Source organism: Periplaneta americana, chromosome 7, assembly GCF_040183065.1.
Source record: "Periplaneta americana isolate PAMFEO1 chromosome 7, P.americana_PAMFEO1_priV1, whole genome shotgun sequence".
In the NCBI taxonomy this organism is placed as follows: Eukaryota; Metazoa; Arthropoda; class Insecta; order Blattodea; family Blattidae; genus Periplaneta; species Periplaneta americana.
The window spans coordinates 80,695,111-80,714,935 of NC_091123.1; the positions used below are offsets into that span (position 1 = coordinate 80,695,111).

Genomic DNA, 19,825 nt, shown 5'->3' on the forward strand with positions numbered 1-19,825 from the left:
CAGAAAGCAATATGAAAGCGCAAGTATCGATTATTCTCGGATATGCAATCGAAAGACAACTACCGAAACGTCACGGAGGCTGGAAATCCAATACCTACTGTCGCAGAAGGTTATGTTCTGTTATTATAATAATTAGCGTTAATTGTAAATAATATTCAAATAAATTCGATTTCTCATCTCGTTTTTCAATGTCTAAATCAATTTCCAGGTTATATCAAGATTAATGTTCATTTTACTCTCTAGATTATATCAAGGTCAATGACATTTGTTCGCAAAAAATCAATAATTTCGCGTCTGCGCACATCTCACAATTTACGAGATAATGCACAAGGCCACTTCCGCTCCCCAGTCAGATAAGAATAATATGAATACTTATGAATAATTTCAAGTTAGAAATATGGTCGAGCATAAAAAGTCGTATGAAACTTGCCTATAATGGTAATTAAGACGCTCGTATGAAAATTATGAAACTCGCTTGCGCTCGTTTCATAAACATACTCACGTCTTAATTACTACTATTATAGGCTCGTTGCATAATGTACTATTATAGGTCTGGTTATGACATAAATATTTAAAAGTAAGTTATTTAATTGTTGTAAAATTTGTTGAATTTTAAGCTTCAATAATTAACATCGTATAAATAAAAAGAGACATTACTCATGAGATGTACACCTTTGTACCTAGTACACGTTTAAAATATTGGTTTAAAGGAGGCGCGTTTTGCTTTATTTCGATTACATTTTACAGCTCACTATTCCAATTGTTTTGAAATCTGGATATGGAGAAGAATGGAGCGTGTGAAGTGGACAGAGAGAATAAGAAATGAAGTTGTGTTTGAAAGAGTGGGTGAAGAAAGAATGATGCTGAAACTGATCAGAATGAGAAAAAGGAATTTTTTGGGTCACTGGCTGAGAAGAAACTGCCTACTGAAGGATGCACTAGAAGGAATGGTGAACGGGAGGAGAGTTCGGGCAGAATAAGATATCAGACGACATTAAGATATATGGATCATATGCAGAGACTAAGAGGAGGTCAGAAAATAGGAAAGATTGGAGAATCTTGGGTTTGCAGTGAAAGACCTGCCCATAGGCAGAACACTTATGTATGTATTCGGATTGTGAGTACCTTCATGTTAAAATCATTCGTAGCTTCACGGACTCCAAAAGAAACGATGTTTCTTAAGCATTGTTTTGTTGTTATTTTTAAGGTTCTGCATATCGGAGCTTTTGAACTAACATGTTACTGTACTCATATGACAAATTGTGAAGATATGAATGACGATGACTATAAATATTAATTGAAGGCGAATTTATGTGTAAATGTAGTCTAGGGAATGAGTGAGAATGATGAAAAAGACGAGGAAAAAAGAAGGGGAAGCCCGGTGCCGGCACGCAGCCTACTATTGTCGAATAGCACGTAGGGGGCCGATAGGCTTAACGTCCCTGTCCAACGAATGAATAAGTTAACTATCAACAGTGACATGTATTCTCTTCATATTCAATGCGGAGGGATTTGGGATTTAACTCAGGCATATTGATGCACAATCTAGTGATTAGAAGTTGTGCAGTACCATCTCTCCTAGACCTGAGGTAGTAATTTTACACGAAATTCTAATCTTGCCGGAAATCGAATCTGGACTTGCTAGTCTGGAGGAAAATGCGCTACCACAGAGCTAACTCGGGTAACTTAATTATTATTATTATTATTATTATTATTATTATTATTATTATTATTGAATTTGGTATTCCCAAAAAACTAGTTCGATTAATTAAAATGTGTCTCAGTGAAACGTACAGCAGAGTCCGTATAGGTCAGTTTCTGTCAGATGCGTTTCCAATTCACAGTGGGCTAAAGCAAGGAGATGCACTATCACCTTTACTTTTTAACTTTGCTCTAGAGTATGCCATTAGAAAAGTTCAGGAAAACAGAGAGGGTTTGAAATTGAACGGGTTACATCAGCTGCTTGTCTATGCGGATGACGTGAATATGTTAGGAGAAAATCTACAATCGATTAGGGAAAACACGGGAATTTTACTTGAAGCAAGTAAAGAGATAGGTTTGGAAGTAAATCCCGAAAAGACAAAGTATATGATTATGTCTCGTGACAAGAATATTGTACGAAATGGAAATATAAAAACTGGAAATTTATCTTTTGAAGAGGTGGAAAAATTCAAATACCTGGGAGCAACAGTAACAAATATAAATGATACTCGGGAGGAAATTAAATACAGAATAAATATGGGAAATGCCTATTATTATTCGGTTGAGAAGCTTTTATCATCCAGTCTGCTGTCAACAAATGTGAAATTTAGAATTTATAAAACAGCTATATAACCGGTAGTTCTTTATGGTTGCGAAACTTGGACTCTCACTTTGAGAGAGGAACATAGGTTAAGGGTGTTTGAGAATAAGGTTCTTAGGAAAATATTTGGGGCTAAGAGGGATGAAGTTACAGGAGAATGGAGAAAATTACACAACGCAGAACTGCATACATTGTATTCTTCACCTGACATAATTAGGAACATTAAATCCAGACGTTTGAGATGGGCAGGGCATGTAGCACATATGGGCGAATCCAGAAATGCACATAGATTGTTAGGTGGGAGGCTGGAGGGAAAAAGACCTTTGGGGAGGCCGAGACGTAGATGGGAAGATAATATTAAAATGGATTTGAGGGAGGCGGGATATGATGATAGAGACTGGATTAATCTTGCTCAGGATAGGGACCAATGGCGGGCTTATGTGATGGCGGCAATAAACCTCCGGGTTCCTAAAAAGCCAATAAGTATTATTATTATGATGATTATTATTATGATTATTATGATTATGATTATTATTATTATTATTATTATTATTATTATTATTATTATTATTATTATTATTATTATTATTATTATTATTATACGAGTGCAATTAGTTACTAATGCCACCGGGTGTTTACCGATTTGCAGTGTGAATAAATACATATTTCAAGAAGTTATGCAATAACCAGTAGTTAATTACAATTACAAAGAGAATGCAGTACTTGAATCCACAATAAGCACTGTATCATGAACAAGGACAATATAAATTCGCATGCAAATTCCACCAGGTAGATGGATAATCACAGAGTTAGAGTAACTATAAACATAGCAACACCCATGCGGACAGCAGCGAATTGTGTAATATACTCGTATTTTCTTTTATGTAAAACTTCGCAGCTTTAATTTTGTCCTGAAGCAATTTCCGAGTCTTCTTCGTTGCGTTGCTTCCCAATCTTCCTCTTTAATGTAGGGCTAATATTAATTTACAAGTTGGGCTCAGTTACGCCGGTTTTATAATGCATATTACGCGTGTTCAGTAAAAATACATGAGCCCCTGCAGCTTCGTAATGTCCGCCTGCCTGTTTATAATCTCGACGCTACCAGAAACTCTACTTAGGAAAAACACAATTGGATTAAATGCGGTGCTCGGACTGCTAAGTAAAATTATCAGGATTCTAAGTACAAGGTGGACCTTAGAAAAATTCTAAGCACAGGTTTCAGCATCCTGAAATCTTAGTATGTTATATTCTATGAAAATACATAGAGTTTTATTAGAAAAAGAATTATTTAAATTCCTGAACTTCACAAATTTTCATGCAGTCTTGAAAATGCGAGCATTCTGTCTCTAGAAAAGAATATATATTTTTGTATATAAGTATCTAGTTTTATTTCTTTAAAGATGAAGTTAATTACCAGTTAACTTCAATAGAACGATATTCATCAATATTAATAGTTGTGAAAATAAAAAAAACTAAACTACACAGATAACAAATGATATGTGGAACGATTAAAGGAACATTATAAACTACACGAAAAGATACAAAATAAAAATTCTACAAGGTGATGGCGGTCCCCTTCCTTCTTTACGGATGTGAATCGTGGAGAATCAGGCAAAAAGATTTAAAACATATCGAAACAACTTACTTGCTTACTTACTTATGGTTTTTAAGGAACCCAGAGCTTCATTGCCGCCCTCACATAAGCCCGCCATCGGTCCCTATCCTGAGCAAGATTAATCCAGTCTTTACCACCATTAACACTCTATATGCGTTTCTGGATTCGCCCATACGTGCTATATACCCTGCCCATATCAAACGTCTGGATTTAATATTCCTAATTATGTCAGGTGAAGAATAAAATGTATGCAGTTCTGTGTTGTGAACTTTCTCCATTCTACTGTAACTTCATCCCTCTTAATTTCTTCGGAGGATTATTTTAACATCTATAAATTATTATATTTCCTCTGTATCATGGCTGATTCTCTTATAAGGATTGTTATAGTATTTATAGTTTATAACTCTTGATACTGTGTGACAGCAGACTAACTGCAAAATATTGTAATATTTATGAACAATAGCCATTTCTTCTGTTTAATAGCAAGCTCCCTTCAATTAATATTTCAACATTTGTAATTAAGGGCTATATATTCTGTTAGATTGCAAATTACCAGTACGGGTCTTTTAATATTAATGAAGTATATATTGAGCTTTAATTTTGTTACACAAGTGGAGGACTCATTCCGAATTATAACAAATCATTTTCACGTAATCTGATGTCCGAGCTCTACTGTTGTATGGCCTGGAGTTTGAACTCTAATTCTACAGCGCCGATAAATTGCAATTACTATCGTTCATTAAATCTTCGACGCCCTCTGCTGGATTTAAGAAGAGAATTTCGATTCTAACAACAAAACGATGAGGAATTGGCCCTACAAGGAGACAAAATTTTTAAACATGATTGCCATTTCATTACTTTTTACAACTATAAGACTTACACTGAAGTTAATTTCTAACTTTTAACCATTATAAGATGCAGAATTCATTCTCAAGTCCTCCTTCAGAATGATACTCTGAGTTATTTTCCTTTAACTGTTTAACGAAATTTCCATTTTTCCATAAACCATTGTCTTGCTATCACCAAGAAAACTGATATAAGACATTCAATTCTCCAAAAGTAAGAGATAATACAAAATTGTCACATATTCGCTAATTTTATGTATTCGAAAAAATAGGACATTTTATGCAGAAGAAAAGGACTTCTGTACTATAAGCGTTCAGTTCACATAATACGCATATTATTTTATTAAACGAAATCTACGAGTTTAATGTAAATTTAATCCTATTTAATAAACTATAAGTAAATCTACGTTATATTGCTTTTATTATGGTGAAAATCGGTCTTATTTTAAAGGATTTCGAGTTATTTTTAATGCATTTAGGTTTTTTTAAAGGACAGCAGTGTCATTTTGATAGGTTTTTTTTATGATACCAGGATCTATTTAAAGAATTTTGGGATTTTTTTAAGTTTTTTTATGAAGAAATCATTTTTTCCATCTACAACAATTATCGAAGGGGAATATTGAATTTTTATTAGCCTTAATAAAAAAACTATGATCTCAAGTTACTAAAGTAAGTGGGCCTATAATGTTGTCGAATAAAAATACATTATTGTAGGCCAATATTAATTAATTGACATAGTGAATAATTTCAAGGGAAAAATTGTTCCAGGACCAGTTATTGAACTAGAGACCTTTGGCTGAGCGCGCCAACGCTCTACCCAATGAGCTACTCAGGAACTATACCAGACTCCGGCTCAATTATTCCCCTTTTATCAACATACCTCAAGTGGATTGACAGAACGTCAGAGCCCAGCAATGAGTGCACACTTACTGTGTGACTTAAATGTGTGGTTTTCTGTTAACGAACAGTACCGACTATTATACAAATCTGGCTCAATCGGTAGAGAGTTGACGAGCTCAGCCAAAGGTCCCGGGTTCGACACCCGGTCATGGAACAATTTTTCCCTTGAAATTATTCAAGTCGGCTTTACAGGGAGCTATACCTGAAAGCCAGATTTGTATAACACACACATACCCTGGATTTTATATATGTTTAAATCATTCATTATATAGTTACTACGAATTCTACCTATACTTAAACAGCCTTTTATAGATTCTAGAAATTTCATTTCTGTTGTTTCGATGCGTGCCTGTGTTAGGAGAAAATCCACAAACTATTACGGAAAACACGGGAATTTTACTTGAAGCAAGTAAAGAGATAGGTTTGGAAGTAAATCCCGAAAAGACAAAGTATATGATTGTCTCGTGACCAGAATGTTGTACGAAATGGAAACATAAAAATTGGAGATTTATTCTTCGAAGAGGTGGAAAAATTAAAATATCTTGGACCAACAGTAACAAATATAAATTACACTCGGGAGGAAATTAAACGCAGAATAAATATGGGAAATGCCTGTTATTATTCGGTTGAGAAGCTTTTGTCATCTAGTCTGCTGTCGAAAAATCTGAAAGTTAGAATTTATAAAACAATTATATTACCGGTTGTTCTGTATGTTTGTGAAACTTGGACTTTCACTTTGAGAGAGGGACAGAGCTTAAGGGTGTTTGAGAATAAGGTTCTTACGAAAATATTTGGGGCTAAGAGGAATGAAGTTACAGGAGAATGAAAGAAATTACACAACGCAGAACTGCACGCATTGCATTTTTCACGTGACATAATTAGGAACATTAAATCCAGACGTTTGAGATGGGCAGGGCATGTAGCACGTACGGGCGAATCCAGAAATGCATATAGAGTGTTAGTTGAGAGACCGGAGGGAATAAGACCTTTGGGGAGGCCGAGACGTAGATAGGAGGATAATAGTAAAATGGATTTGAGGGAGGTGAGACATGATGGTAGGGACAGGATTGGTATTGCTCAGGATAGGGACCGATGACAGGCTTTTGTAAGGGCGGTAATGAACCTCCGGGTTCCTTAAAAGCCGAAAGTAAAGTAAAGTAAAGTAAAGTAAAGTAAAGTAAAGTAAAGTAAAGTAAAGTAAAGTAAGTAAGTAAGTAATCAATGTCCGGACTTCCAAATCATATATAAAGCATACGACTAACATTCTTATATTGATTTTTTAAGTGGTTTATTTTACGAAGTTTTACGAACTGCGATAATTATCTAGAGTCTGAGTGAAATGAAGGTGATAATGCTAGCGTTCAAAGTTAGTCAGTATTAACTGTCAATGGGTTGAGAAAAAACTCCAGAAAAAAGCTTAGCGAGTTAACTAGTCCGGACCAGGATTTGAACCCGGATCCCCTCTGACATGCTAACCATTACGCCACAGTGGTGGACTGTGTTGATCTTAAATCACCTTTATTTCTTATTTTCTTTGTAACATTTGTTTCATAGTGTCAGTTTATTGTTGCAATTAATGTAATTGTTGGATAATTGAGATGGCAGATTGCACCACGTTTGCTTAGAATATTTACGAAAGGAGAAAATGGTCATGGGAACTGCTTTGTCCGTGCGAATTCTTCAATAAACAGAGGGAGATAACTTTAGCTTTATATCCCTCCTTCACGCTTGCTAGCAGAAAGCCAGTTCATCCTGCTTGAAATCCGCTCGTTCTTATTGAGATTTTCGGTTCATCCTTCCGATCTTTCCAGGTGAGCGCCGGAACGCCACCTCACAATGGAGCCAGGCCACTCCCTCCAGTTTTCTTGATTCACACTTGACTACCGTCTCCACATTTCCCATTTATCACCCAAAGTGAACTTTGTGCCGGGGAGCTCAATTGTGTGTTTCCTGCCTGAGTCCCGAAAGCATGTTCAAAACTAATATAATTTTTTCCGAGGATGTTTCAGGTGCTGCGTAGATGAAAACGTCTGAGTGCGGCGGGATAAAGAGGGGCGCGTGGAAGGGTCGCAGGGGGTCGTGCGCGGACAGAGGTCGATATCTTCAACTGCTCGCTTTCCAGCCATTTATTCCACTCCCGTGAAGACGAGAGGCCTTCTTATGTTTCGTCTTCTAGTTACTGGAAACGCTTCAAGAGGGGGCACAAAGAGCTCTCAAGGATTCTTTTTGTCAATATATCTTGTCTGTGTCCTTTCATTCACAAGCTTATGACATTAAATTCCATACGTGTCTTAGATCCGTTAAAAAAGTGGCGCGTTAAAATACAGGTTCAGCAACTTGCGTAACAAAATAAAATGCCCCGTCTCCAAAAATCTGCAACGATCTACAACACTTTTTAATAAGGTGGGATGAGGGTGATAACTCAGAACTTTAATTCAAGCAACTTTACAACGATGTCAGCAAATTTCAATGCTATTCAAAACGAAATAAAATTGAAGGGTTTTTTGAAAAAAATAACCATAGTCCAAAAAATCAAATTTGAGATACTAAGCATATAATGAGCGTATTGTAGCGGCCATCTACTTAACTAATAATAATAATTTATTTATTTAATCTGGCAGAGTTAAGGCCAGCCCAGCCAGACTCTAATTCTAATTGAATATAATTGGCTTTTATTACATTAATATCTAGACCGTGAAACAACATGAAAGTGAATAATGAAAGTTAGATAAGTAATGTTAGTGAGACAATAATAAACATTTCTAAGAAATAATAATAATAATAATAATAATAATAATAATAATAATAATAATAATAATAATAATAATAATCCTGTATTGTGGGTCCTTATCACCACGGCATGGCGCGTCCTCAGGTTGCGGATAGAGGAGACGGCCTCCAGATATGGAGGGTAGCTGCGAATATATTGAATAAGCAGTTGTGGACAGCCGATAAGGGGTGGTCCTCCAGCTTGGGGGTTGGGCGAAGGGCTAACAACCCATCACCGTAAAAAACAGCTTGTTACGAAACCTAACAATAAGGATAACATTAAAATGGATTTGAAGGAGGTGGGTATATATATATAATATCTTAGATTAATAAAAAATTGAATTACCAACAATTAATAAAATATTCATTATAAACCATAAACATGGGACCTACAAATAAATACCCAATACAACTGAGAAAAATAGGCCTTGTAGTGCTTGATTATAATTATTTTCTTGGTAGGGACTGGATTAATCTTGCTCAGGATAGGGAGCTATGGCGGGCTTATGTGAGGGCAGCAATGAACCTCCTGGTTCCTTAAAAGCCGTAAGTAAGTAATAATAATAATAATAATAATAATAATAATAATAATAATAATAATAATTTAAATATTTATATATCACAGAATATATTTTTATAATAATTCTTGTTACAATATAGCTGTTTCAAGTTTCTCATGTTTAATGGTTATTATGTAGTATACAATATAAATTTATTATAGAACATAATAGTAAACATGACACACACTAATTGTAAATACTCTATATATAAAATATTCAATTAATTCATTTAACGAAATCAAATCCGTTATGGTAAACAAAAACATATATTCTGAGATTATGAAATTTATATCTTTTACTATAACTGCCAGTAAAAATTTGTTTAAGCTAAGAAAATGTTCTTCCTACGTCACATGACGTTACAAGGACAAAATAATAATAACAAAAAGCAATATACAAATTATCAATATTTATATATTACACAATACAAATAATTCGTTTATCGAAACCTATCCAGTTGCAGTGAACGAAAACATATAGCCTATTCTGGGGTTATGAAATGCAAATCTTTTATGAACATCAAATGCAATTTGTTTAAACTAAGAAAATGTTCTTCCTACGTCACATGACGTTACAGGGACAAAATAATAATAACAAAAAGCAATATACAAATTATCAATATTTATATATTACACAATACAAATAATTCGTTTATCGAAACCTATCCAGTTGCAGTGAACGAAAACATATAGCCTATTCTGGGGTTATGAAATGCAAATCTTTTATGAACATCAAATGCAATTTGTTTAAACTAAGAAAATGTTCTTCCTACGTCACATGACGTTACAGGGGCAAAATAATAATAACAAAAAGCAATATACAAATTATCAATATTTATGTATTACACAATACAAATAATTCGTTTATCGAAACCTATCCAGTTGCTGTGAACGAAAACATATAGCCTATTCTGGGGTTATGAAATGCAAATCTTTTATGAACATCAAATGCAATTTGTTTAAACTAAGAGAATATTCTTTCTACGTCATATGACGTTACAGGGACACATTTATAATGCATTACATCATTATTATTTAATGGCCCCATACGTACCTGCTTGCAATTCGACCTTGCTTACGCATCCACGTGACGTAATAGATGTAGCTACCAGAAGAAACTACTCGATCCGCTGTACGTTTGGGAACGCAAATGGGCTGCCTGCTGATTACCGATAACATAAAAACTAGTTGTGTCACAGGTTCGAACTTTGTTCTAATAACGTTCAAACCTGTTACTGACTGGAATTCAGAGCTAGACTATTAGTGGTGACGTATGGCTACTAATGCTGTTAGTTGTTAGTCTAACTATATGAAAATTCGTGAAGGTACTGTTTTCATTCAATTGTTGTCTGAGACTTTTTTTTAATTATGGTTTATTTAACGACGCTTCCAACTGCAGAAGTTATATCAGCGTCGCCGGTATGCCGGAATTTTTGTCCCACAGAAATTCTTTTAGATGCCAGTAAATCTACCGACATGAACCTGTAGCGTTTAAACACACTTAAATGACATCGACCTCGGCCGGGATCGAACCCGCAACCTCGAGCATAAAGGCCAGCGCTATATCAACTACGCTACCGAGGGCGACTCTGAGACTTTAAGAAGTTAAAAACTAAAATAACATATTTGTTTTGCGTGCTCCGGTTCTTCATTATCTGCAACTGTACTGTTAATGAAGAGGAGCACTTGTAAATATGACGTGTTTTCGTAAGATAATTAAATAGTAGCGTCATACTATTCGCGCTTCGTAATTCAATAGAAATTTCTCCTTTTTAAGAAAACATTTTCTTTCCTCTCTAGGGATGAGTTTGTCATTTGTTTTTTTTTTTTTTTTTTGTTTGTTTGTTTCTTCGAGAAATTTCCTTCCAGGCTCCATCTCAGAACACTGGTGCAACAATAAAGAATGAAGTTGTACAGCTTGCAATTTGATTTCCTATTGCACGGTATCATTTAATGAATACAGGCGCTCGTAGTAGACACTGATTTAGATGTTTAATGTGTGGGCTGGGATTCGAATCCCGTCCAGGACAAACATCGGTGTGTTTATCACTACTAACGATCGTCATCAATCACTCTCTGTGAGTTTGTGTAGCTCGCAGATGCAATTAACCTTCACAAACACATTTACAAGGCCAACACTGCCAATAGCTTCATTAAACCGAACCCTGATGCTAATTCATTCGATTACACTGTCAGATATTGTTTCAGTCATAAATGAATAAAAATAAATCGAGCATAACAGTGCAACAAACACCCGAGTGTGCGGCAAGGGTATTAGTACATCATAAAAAGTAGCCTACCCGTTTACAGTCTAATTTGGTTTAGGACTGATCTTTTCTCAGTTTTTTGGTCTGCCAACACCCCCGATTTCCTTTTAATTTGTGCAATATATTAAATTATATCCAACGTTTTTCCCATTGTCAATTGGGGAAGAGATCAATAGTGGACTATTTGGAAGACGTGAGACATGGATTTTTAGATGAGTGCAATGCCTTTAGCCATTCGTAACGCCCCATCAAGTAGTAGGCTATATTCTTGTCGCAGCGGTTCCGTTCACCTATAGACGGAGGTACGCACAACCTTTGAAACGACATTAGTAATGGAAAATGTCCAAGCTTAACATTTTTTTAATGTATGTTTAAGTTAAGTATATATCTTTTATTTTGTTCAACTCATCTTTTAGTTCTTTATTTCTTAGATGGTCAAATAAAATTAATGTAACCAGCCAATGTTACATTCCTGCTGCTTCTATTTGTTTTAAATGTTTTTTGTTGAAATCTTAATTTTCAAGCCATTAAGTTGACCCGACCAAGTTTTATTTTACACATTTTTGGGCTTACCTAACCGTTTTTGTATGTTACTCGCCACTAACAACACATTACTGTCCGACAGTGTGCTTATGTCGCAGAGTCGTCGAAACGGGGGAAATCACGTGAGAGTTACTTACTTAACGGGCCATTTTCTTTAAATTATTCTGAACAGCTGTATAATATTATGTAGAATTCTAATTCCGTACAGCAAATATTTTCAGGAAAAAGTAACAGCTCAGTCACTAGCCTTTACAGAGGGGCCAGCAGAAACGGGTGGGGCAAACTGAGATGCGACATAACCACTCGGTTGGACAGTATGTATATTTTTATTTATTTCAGAAAGCTTGGCATCTTTTACAATTACCTCAAAAGTACTGTCGATGACTAGATATCAAATTAATACTACATCAAATTTAAAGATAACTACTTTCAGGCCTGAATGTAAAGGTAATATGATTTTGTCGTTTTTGAAAACTTTATGTCTTTCTGCGTAAAAGAGCTTCATAATTTCAAAATTATTACCTAAATAACTTCCTAAGTATAGATCTTGAATTAAATGAACGTGCAATGAGTTGAACACATTCCTCAACTCAAGGTGGGGCAGAACGAATTCATGTTTTTGACTTACGTAAAACCCATCCGACAAGTGGCTAACGAGAAAGACAGGCTATGGCGCGACGTCACATTCTTAGTCATAACATGGCCAACATTGAATAAGTTTATATAGGCTATAAATGCACGTTTAACATGTGTTTAATATAGCAATTGCTTTGTTTTTTAGAACTTTGAACATGTATTTATACAGGGACATCATTTTATTTTTAATAACATTTTTAATATTAACTTGCCTATACCTCTGAATGAACGCCGTTGTTACCCCCCTTCCACGGCTGGAATTCGATGATACTGGCGTAATATACAAACACATCACTTCACTAGGTATAGGAGAGAAGAAAAGTAGTTCATCCATTTACGTAAACTAGGAAATATTGCGCTTTTGAGTTTGATCATTTTCATTAGGTTTTTGTTTAATCAAAATACAGTACAGTATTAACAATGAGTGTTTTTACTCACGAACTGAGCTGTCCATTTGGACGTATTCATTATGCAATGTACATATATTATACTGTCTACAGCACATTAGCGAACAATATAGAGAATGAAGTTAAATTGAAAAATAATTAAAATATGGATATTTAAACACATTTTTTAAAATGGTGGTCGTTCATTTCGATACAGGCTTCAGTTCTATGTGCATATTATCGCACTATAGACTATTGTACCTAATCCCAATTACCAGTTTCGTTCTTCGTACTAGTAACTCATGTTGAAATAATTCTGTACCTACTCTTTAAAAGAGTACCTTCCGTACTGTAAATTCAGTCTTCACTTCTGCCCGATCCGAAAAGATAAAATTACTCAGACATGCTATCTACTGTCCGTCCAAGTGGCTATGTCGCAGGGTCGTAGAAAGGGAGGAAATCACGTGACAGTTAATTACTTAACGAGCCCTTTTATTTAAGTTATTTTAAACAGTTGTATAATATTATGTAGAAGTCCAATTCCTAACAGAAATTAATGTTCTCAGAAAAGAGCTAAGACAGCCCAACCACTAGCTGGCGAATAAAAGCTGGTGGGGGAAACCGGGATACGACGTAGGGAAATGGACGACAGTACCTTTGCGAAAATGATTCAATATTGAAAGCTCTTTCGTCACTGGAAAACGCGAACATATTTTTGGAACGTACTGTTTACTACGACCGAAAGGCTACTATGACTGTATATGTAGTCTTGGATCTGTGTGGGAGACGGTTGAACTTCATTAGTAGAAGGGGTGGGAGCGAAGTACATTAAAAACTCAGATACAATAAAAATTGAAGTAAAAATAAAATTATGTCCCTGTATTACACAATTGTCAAGATGGCCATGACTGGACCGTGGACTGTGACTCCGATTCGTGGCGCAGCCTGTCTTTCTCGTTAGCCAGGCGTCCGGCAGTTGGGGTGGATTGAAGCTAGGCATGGCATAACATTGGTCAAGATATGCCATTTAAGGTTAGAGTACCAACTGTTTACATTTATATGACAACGATTTCTGTTTTGTTACTGAAATCAACAAATCTTAATTATTTCGGTAAATGTACTGAATAAACATATCTCGTTGGTCAGCAGAACAATGGCATTCACTATTCAAACATAAAAAAGAGACTCATTGATAAGAACATAGCCATTATTCAGGCGGCATTTCAACGATGCAAGACATAGAAGAGTGTCGCACAAATCGAGTTCTATCTGCAGGTTTGCCATCTCTTGCGGAAGCTGTTCGTAATTTTCTCAGTCAAGTTATTGATTGTGTTGCGATCCGGAAGTATTTCATGTCTTGCAAAGTTGAAATGCCGCCTGAATAATCGCTGTATTGTTACTGAGTCTTCGTTTTTTTTTTTTTTAATGTTTCAATAGTGAATGCCAACGAGGCATGTTTATTCAGTACATTTACTGAAATAATTCAGATTTGATTTCAGTAACAAAACAGAAATAGTTGCCATGTAAACCTAAGTAATTTAACTCTAACCTTAAATGGCATACCTTGACCAATGTTATGCCATGTCTAGCTTCAATCCACTCCAACTGTCGGATGGATATTACTTAAGTCAAAATCTACCCCACCTTGTACAGGGTCTTTTATATGTAACGAGTCTATCGAAAAATTAACTATGTTGGATAATTTTTTGAAATGATGTTCATCCTCACAAGAAAGAACCTTCCCGGTGCTGTAAAGTCGATTTGGAAACAAACACCCCCTCTCCTTGCCGCCAGAGCTATTAAACGGAAGAATGTTTAGTGTTTTAAATAATAATAATAATAATAATAATAATAATAATAATAATAATAATAATAATAATAATAATAATGGTTTATTTTAACTGGCAGAGTTAAGGCATTCGGCCTTCTCTTCCACTCAGCCAGTATGATAGAAAATTACTACATTGCTATCAATATAACATAATTAATACAATACGATACAATACAATACAATATAAAGCAATAAAAACATAATATTATTTAGTCATACTTTAAAAAGTGTTAAAATTTTAAAAAAAGTTATATACCTTTGACAGACGGCCTGTTTCGACGTGATGTCACGTCTTCTTCAGTGACTCCTGAACTACTGATCCAGTAGTTTTAGAATAGCACAGTTACAGTTACTAGAACAATTGGATGCATGAATTTTTAAATATAAGAGCGAATCAGGAGATTTTATACCAATATATGTTAATGAAAATGGTAAAACCTCAGTTTTAGAATGATTTAAGACACAGGTTGGAATCAAGATAACAGACAGGGTTTGGAACTGAACGGATTACATCAGTTTCTTGTCTATGCGGATGACGTGAATATGTTAGGAGAAAATCCACAAACGATTAGGGAAAACATGGAAATTTTACTTGAAGCAAGCAAAGCGATAGGTTTGGAAGTAAATCCTGAAAAGACAAAATATAGATTATGTCTCGTGACCAGAATATTCTACGAAATGGAAATATAAACATTGCAGATTTATCCTTCGAAGAGGTGGAAAAATTCAAATATCTTGGAGCAACAGTAACAAATATAAATGACACTCGGGAGGAAATTAAACGCAGAATAAATATGGGAAATGCTTGTTATTATTCGGTTTAGAAGGTTTTGTCATCTATTCTGTTGTCAAAAAATCTGAAAGTTAGAATTTATAAAACATTTATATTATCGATTGTTCTGTATGGTTGTGAAACTTGGACTCTCACTTTGAGAGAGGAACAGAGATTAAGGGTGTTTGAGAATAAGGTTCTTAGGAAAATATCTGGAGCTAAAAGGGATGAAGTTACAGGAGAATGGAGAAAGTTACACAACGCAGAACTGCATGCATTTTATTCTTCACCTGACATAATTAGGAACATTAAATTCAGACGTTTGAGATGTGCAGGGTATGTAACGCGTATGGCGAAACCATAAATGCATATAGTGTTAGTTGGGAGCCCGGAGGGAATAATATTAAAATGGATTTGAGGAAGTTGGGAGATGATGGTAGAGAGTGGTTTAATCTTGCACAGGATAGGAACCGATGGCGGACTTATGTGAGGGCGGCAATGAACCTGGGGGGTTCCTTAAAAAGTTGTAAGGTTGGAATCAAATCGATTTTTAATCAATGTGGTGGCATTATTTTAATTGAAGTAGGTATCATCCCAAGTTTTACTTGCAAAAATAACAACAGTGTGATCCGCATACGAAATTATCTCAGCATTGAATTTCTTTCAATTAATTGCCAATAAATCATCAATTAAATGTTGATTACGTTTCTGAACACACAGTAAGTATATAAATTAATAAGGCGTTTTTTTGTTTTATTTTGTAAATGATCTCGCGACCCCCTCAGCTCTTCAGGAATCACTGCTTTAGATAATCTGCAATCTCACCTGGGGATACACAGGTATAACCTGCTGGATTCAATCCTAAGAACACAAGTCACTATTTTTATTGATATTGAAATTCACTGCATTACTGTCAGTGCCAACATTGCGCGGTTTGGTTTCCTTTCTGCAGAACGATACTGACATAGTTTCTTCGATTTGAAAATGTAGTCACATTTTTTTTTTTTTTTTAATTTCTGGTCTGTTGAGATTCACATGTAATTTAGGACTCCGAGAAAAGCGAAAGAGCCGCCATTCAAGGCTGCCACGAGAAGTAACGCAGGGCGCTGGCTACGAGCTCATTTCTCCGTATTAGGGAGTTTAAATGAAGCCGGAGAGACGCGCTTCAGTGAAATAACCCGTGAAACCTGAGGCGGCATCAAGACGATTGAGAATCTCAAATGGATATTTAGTATGACTCGAGGGGCTTCTCGCGTAATTATAACCAATTCCGTCTACTCGTTGTGACTTCAAACACACATAACAAGCTGCACCTAATTACTCATGAGTGCCGAGCCAAGTTGATGTTTCCCGGGGCGCAATGCGACTGGCTCGCAGTCTGCTTTTATCGAGTTTCTATCTAAACTTCAACTTTCATTGGTACTGAGTCTGTGGAATAAGCCGAACACTATATATGAATGGAACAAGAAAGAACGTCTAAAAGGACTGAAAATCTTTTCTGGTCAACTAGCTAGATCTCTGTTTAAAATGACCAGTAACAATCTGATTAAATAAATACAGTAGGCCTACTGTCATTTCCCATAACTATGGTCCTGGAACACAACTATGGTCCACGATACAACCTTTCAAATTTTGTACTCCATAACGTAGTACCTCGTTTATCTATATTTTTGCTGTAGTGTAGTTTGAAGTCAAGTCACTGCAGCTATCTACGAACGGTCTATATTACTTCTACAATGTTCTTTGAATGATTGTATCGTGGACCATAGTTGTGTTCCAGGACCAGTTATGTCAGTTTTGGAACAAAATTTTGATTAGAGTGTGTTGTGATAAGAACTTAAGCTAATCTTCGAAGTAATTTTTCAGTAGGTTATTTTGCGACGCTTTATCAACATCTAAGTTATTTAGCGTCTGAATGAGATGAAGGTGATAATGCTGGTGAAATGAGTCCGGGGTCCAACACCGAAAGTTACCCAGCATTTGCTCATATTGGGTTGGGGGAAAACCCCGGAAAAAACCTCAGCCAGGTAACTTGCCCCAACCGGGAATCGAACCCGGGCCACCTAGTTTCGCGGCCAGACACGCTAGCCGTTACTCCACAGATGTGGACTCTTGGAAATAAAGATTGTTAGATTCTAAGGTCTTGAGCCACCTTTCAGAGAGGCTTGTTATTCTCCGACGGCACCAGATTTTGGTTTTTGATGCGAAGAATGCAAGGATACAAATTATAACGGCTTCCAAATTTTGGAAATTGTTTCCACGCAGGAAGTGGGCCATGGATCGGAACAGATGGTAATCTGAAGGCGCAAGATCAGGGATATATACTGGGTGTGGCAGCAGTTCGATTCCTCTCAATTCCTGAATTTTTTGTGTGGTGTTCGAGCAATATGGGGCCTCGTATGTTTTGTTGTAAGAGAATGATATTTAAATTAATTAATGCCGGGTAGCTCTCTCAAAATTTCATGAAATCATTCCAGCTGTTGAGAATAAAGATCCGCATCGACTGCACGTCCATTTGGAACAAACTCCCGTGAACGACACCTTCAAAATTCCAACAAATACAAAACATTACTTTGGGACAGAACCGATTTTGTTTAACAGAGACTTTGTCCGGCTGATGGGGATCGAGCGACTATTTTGAAGTTTCAGGGTTGCGGTAATATATCCATTTTTCATCACATATGACAATTTTCCTGATAAATCTAACATCCATGGGATTAGCCATAAGCTGACCACAGATATCCATTATGCGTTGAACCCTGTTCAGGTGTCTTTCTGGTCCACTATATATCGCTATACCGAGAGAAAACTTGACCCTAGACAAGGGAAGCTAGTGTAATAATTACCAGACACAGTTTCTTCAGGAAGCATTTTCAACGTCTCCTAGGGAACAGCGGGTACTTGCTCATCATTAGAACCCGGATGTTTGGAAAAATGCATTTTTTACTGAGTGGAAGTAAATCTTATTTTCGTAGATATAAATGTGATTTGGGTAAATCAAAGTGATACGGCCAATTTTTATTTTGCTTTTTTTCTTACTAATTCAATAATAAATGTTTTTTTTTTGTAATTTTAAAACAATATTTCTTGTTTATTTGCAATTTTCTAATTAACTGTAATGTAATGTGCATGAAATGTAAATATGTGAAACAATGACTCACTTTACTAACAACAGTAAATAAAAGTAATTTATTTCGGCGCTTATCTGCTAATAATCGTGCTAAAATAATATCTAATCTTCCTCAACTTGGTGAGGTTGCCAAAGACAAATAATGTTAAACAGTAGCATTTAAGATGTGACATTAAAAATGTCTTAAAAAAATTTGTTTACAATAAACTGAAATTTACAGTAGATAATGTTTTATAATAATAAAAATTTGCAAGTAAAATAAAATAGTCGACACCGGTGGAGTAACGGTTAGCGCGTCTAGCCGCGAAACCAGGTGGACCGGGTTTGATTCCCTGTCGGGGCAAGTTACCTGGTTGAGGTTTTTTCCGTAGTTTTCCCTCAACCCAATATGAGGAAATGCTGGGTAACTTTCGGTGTTGGACTCTGCACTCATTTCACCGGCATTATCACCTTCATCTCATTCAGACGCTAAATAATCTAAAATGTTGAAAAAGCGTCGTAAAATAACCCACTAAAAATAAAATAAATATAGATAAAAAATAAAATAGAATGAGAGAATTCAATTTTAATTTAATTACAGTACAAGTGTCGCCGTAAAATATGCAGAGAATCCTTCATAGCTATCATAGAAATTTCATTAATTGTTGTCGACATAATGACACAAACTGTTTTGTTATAGATGTAATAAGAATAATGATCGACAATCCACAATTACAAATATAATATTGTCATGTCTTCACGACACCAACAATCAGCTTCATAATTTTAAATATTAAGCTCGTTCTCATAGAAGTTGTCACGTAGCATTTTCAATTGTTTGCTTTCATATTTTCAAATCTTACAATTTTGTACTACACGTGTTTGTTATTGTAAGAGAAAGAAATTTGAGTGAGGAACAATCAGTTATTGTGCCTTTTTTACGTTTTTATTGCTTTTTTTGCCTGCCTATTTTAACTGTTATAAATGCCTAAAGATCCGGGCTCTACTCATCATAGACCCTGGAGTCTTCCTCTAAGATGAATGCACTCAAACTGGAGGGCACACTTTACTATCACAGGTATTACATGTAATTTTATTTCATTTAATTTTTGTTATATTACATACGGTAGACCTTAAAGTGGAAGACTACTGTAACTTTGAAATGTGGGGGAAAAATCATACAAAAATATATAATAAATAGGAAACAGATTAATTCAACTTACAAGCATAAACAATTTATCTGTTGAGCAGAAGATATGAGTATGAAGCATTTTGTTAATTCTGTTCTGAA

At 35.5% G+C, this 19,825-nt stretch overlaps 1 protein-coding gene across 1 annotated transcript in view; it reads right to left on the minus strand.

Annotated features, from left to right (window-relative positions):
* The window catches only part of LOC138703225 (uncharacterized), a 1,345,654-nt gene that overhangs the window by 113,825 nt on the left and 1,212,004 nt on the right, over positions 1–19,825 (minus strand). The window lies entirely within an intron of this gene.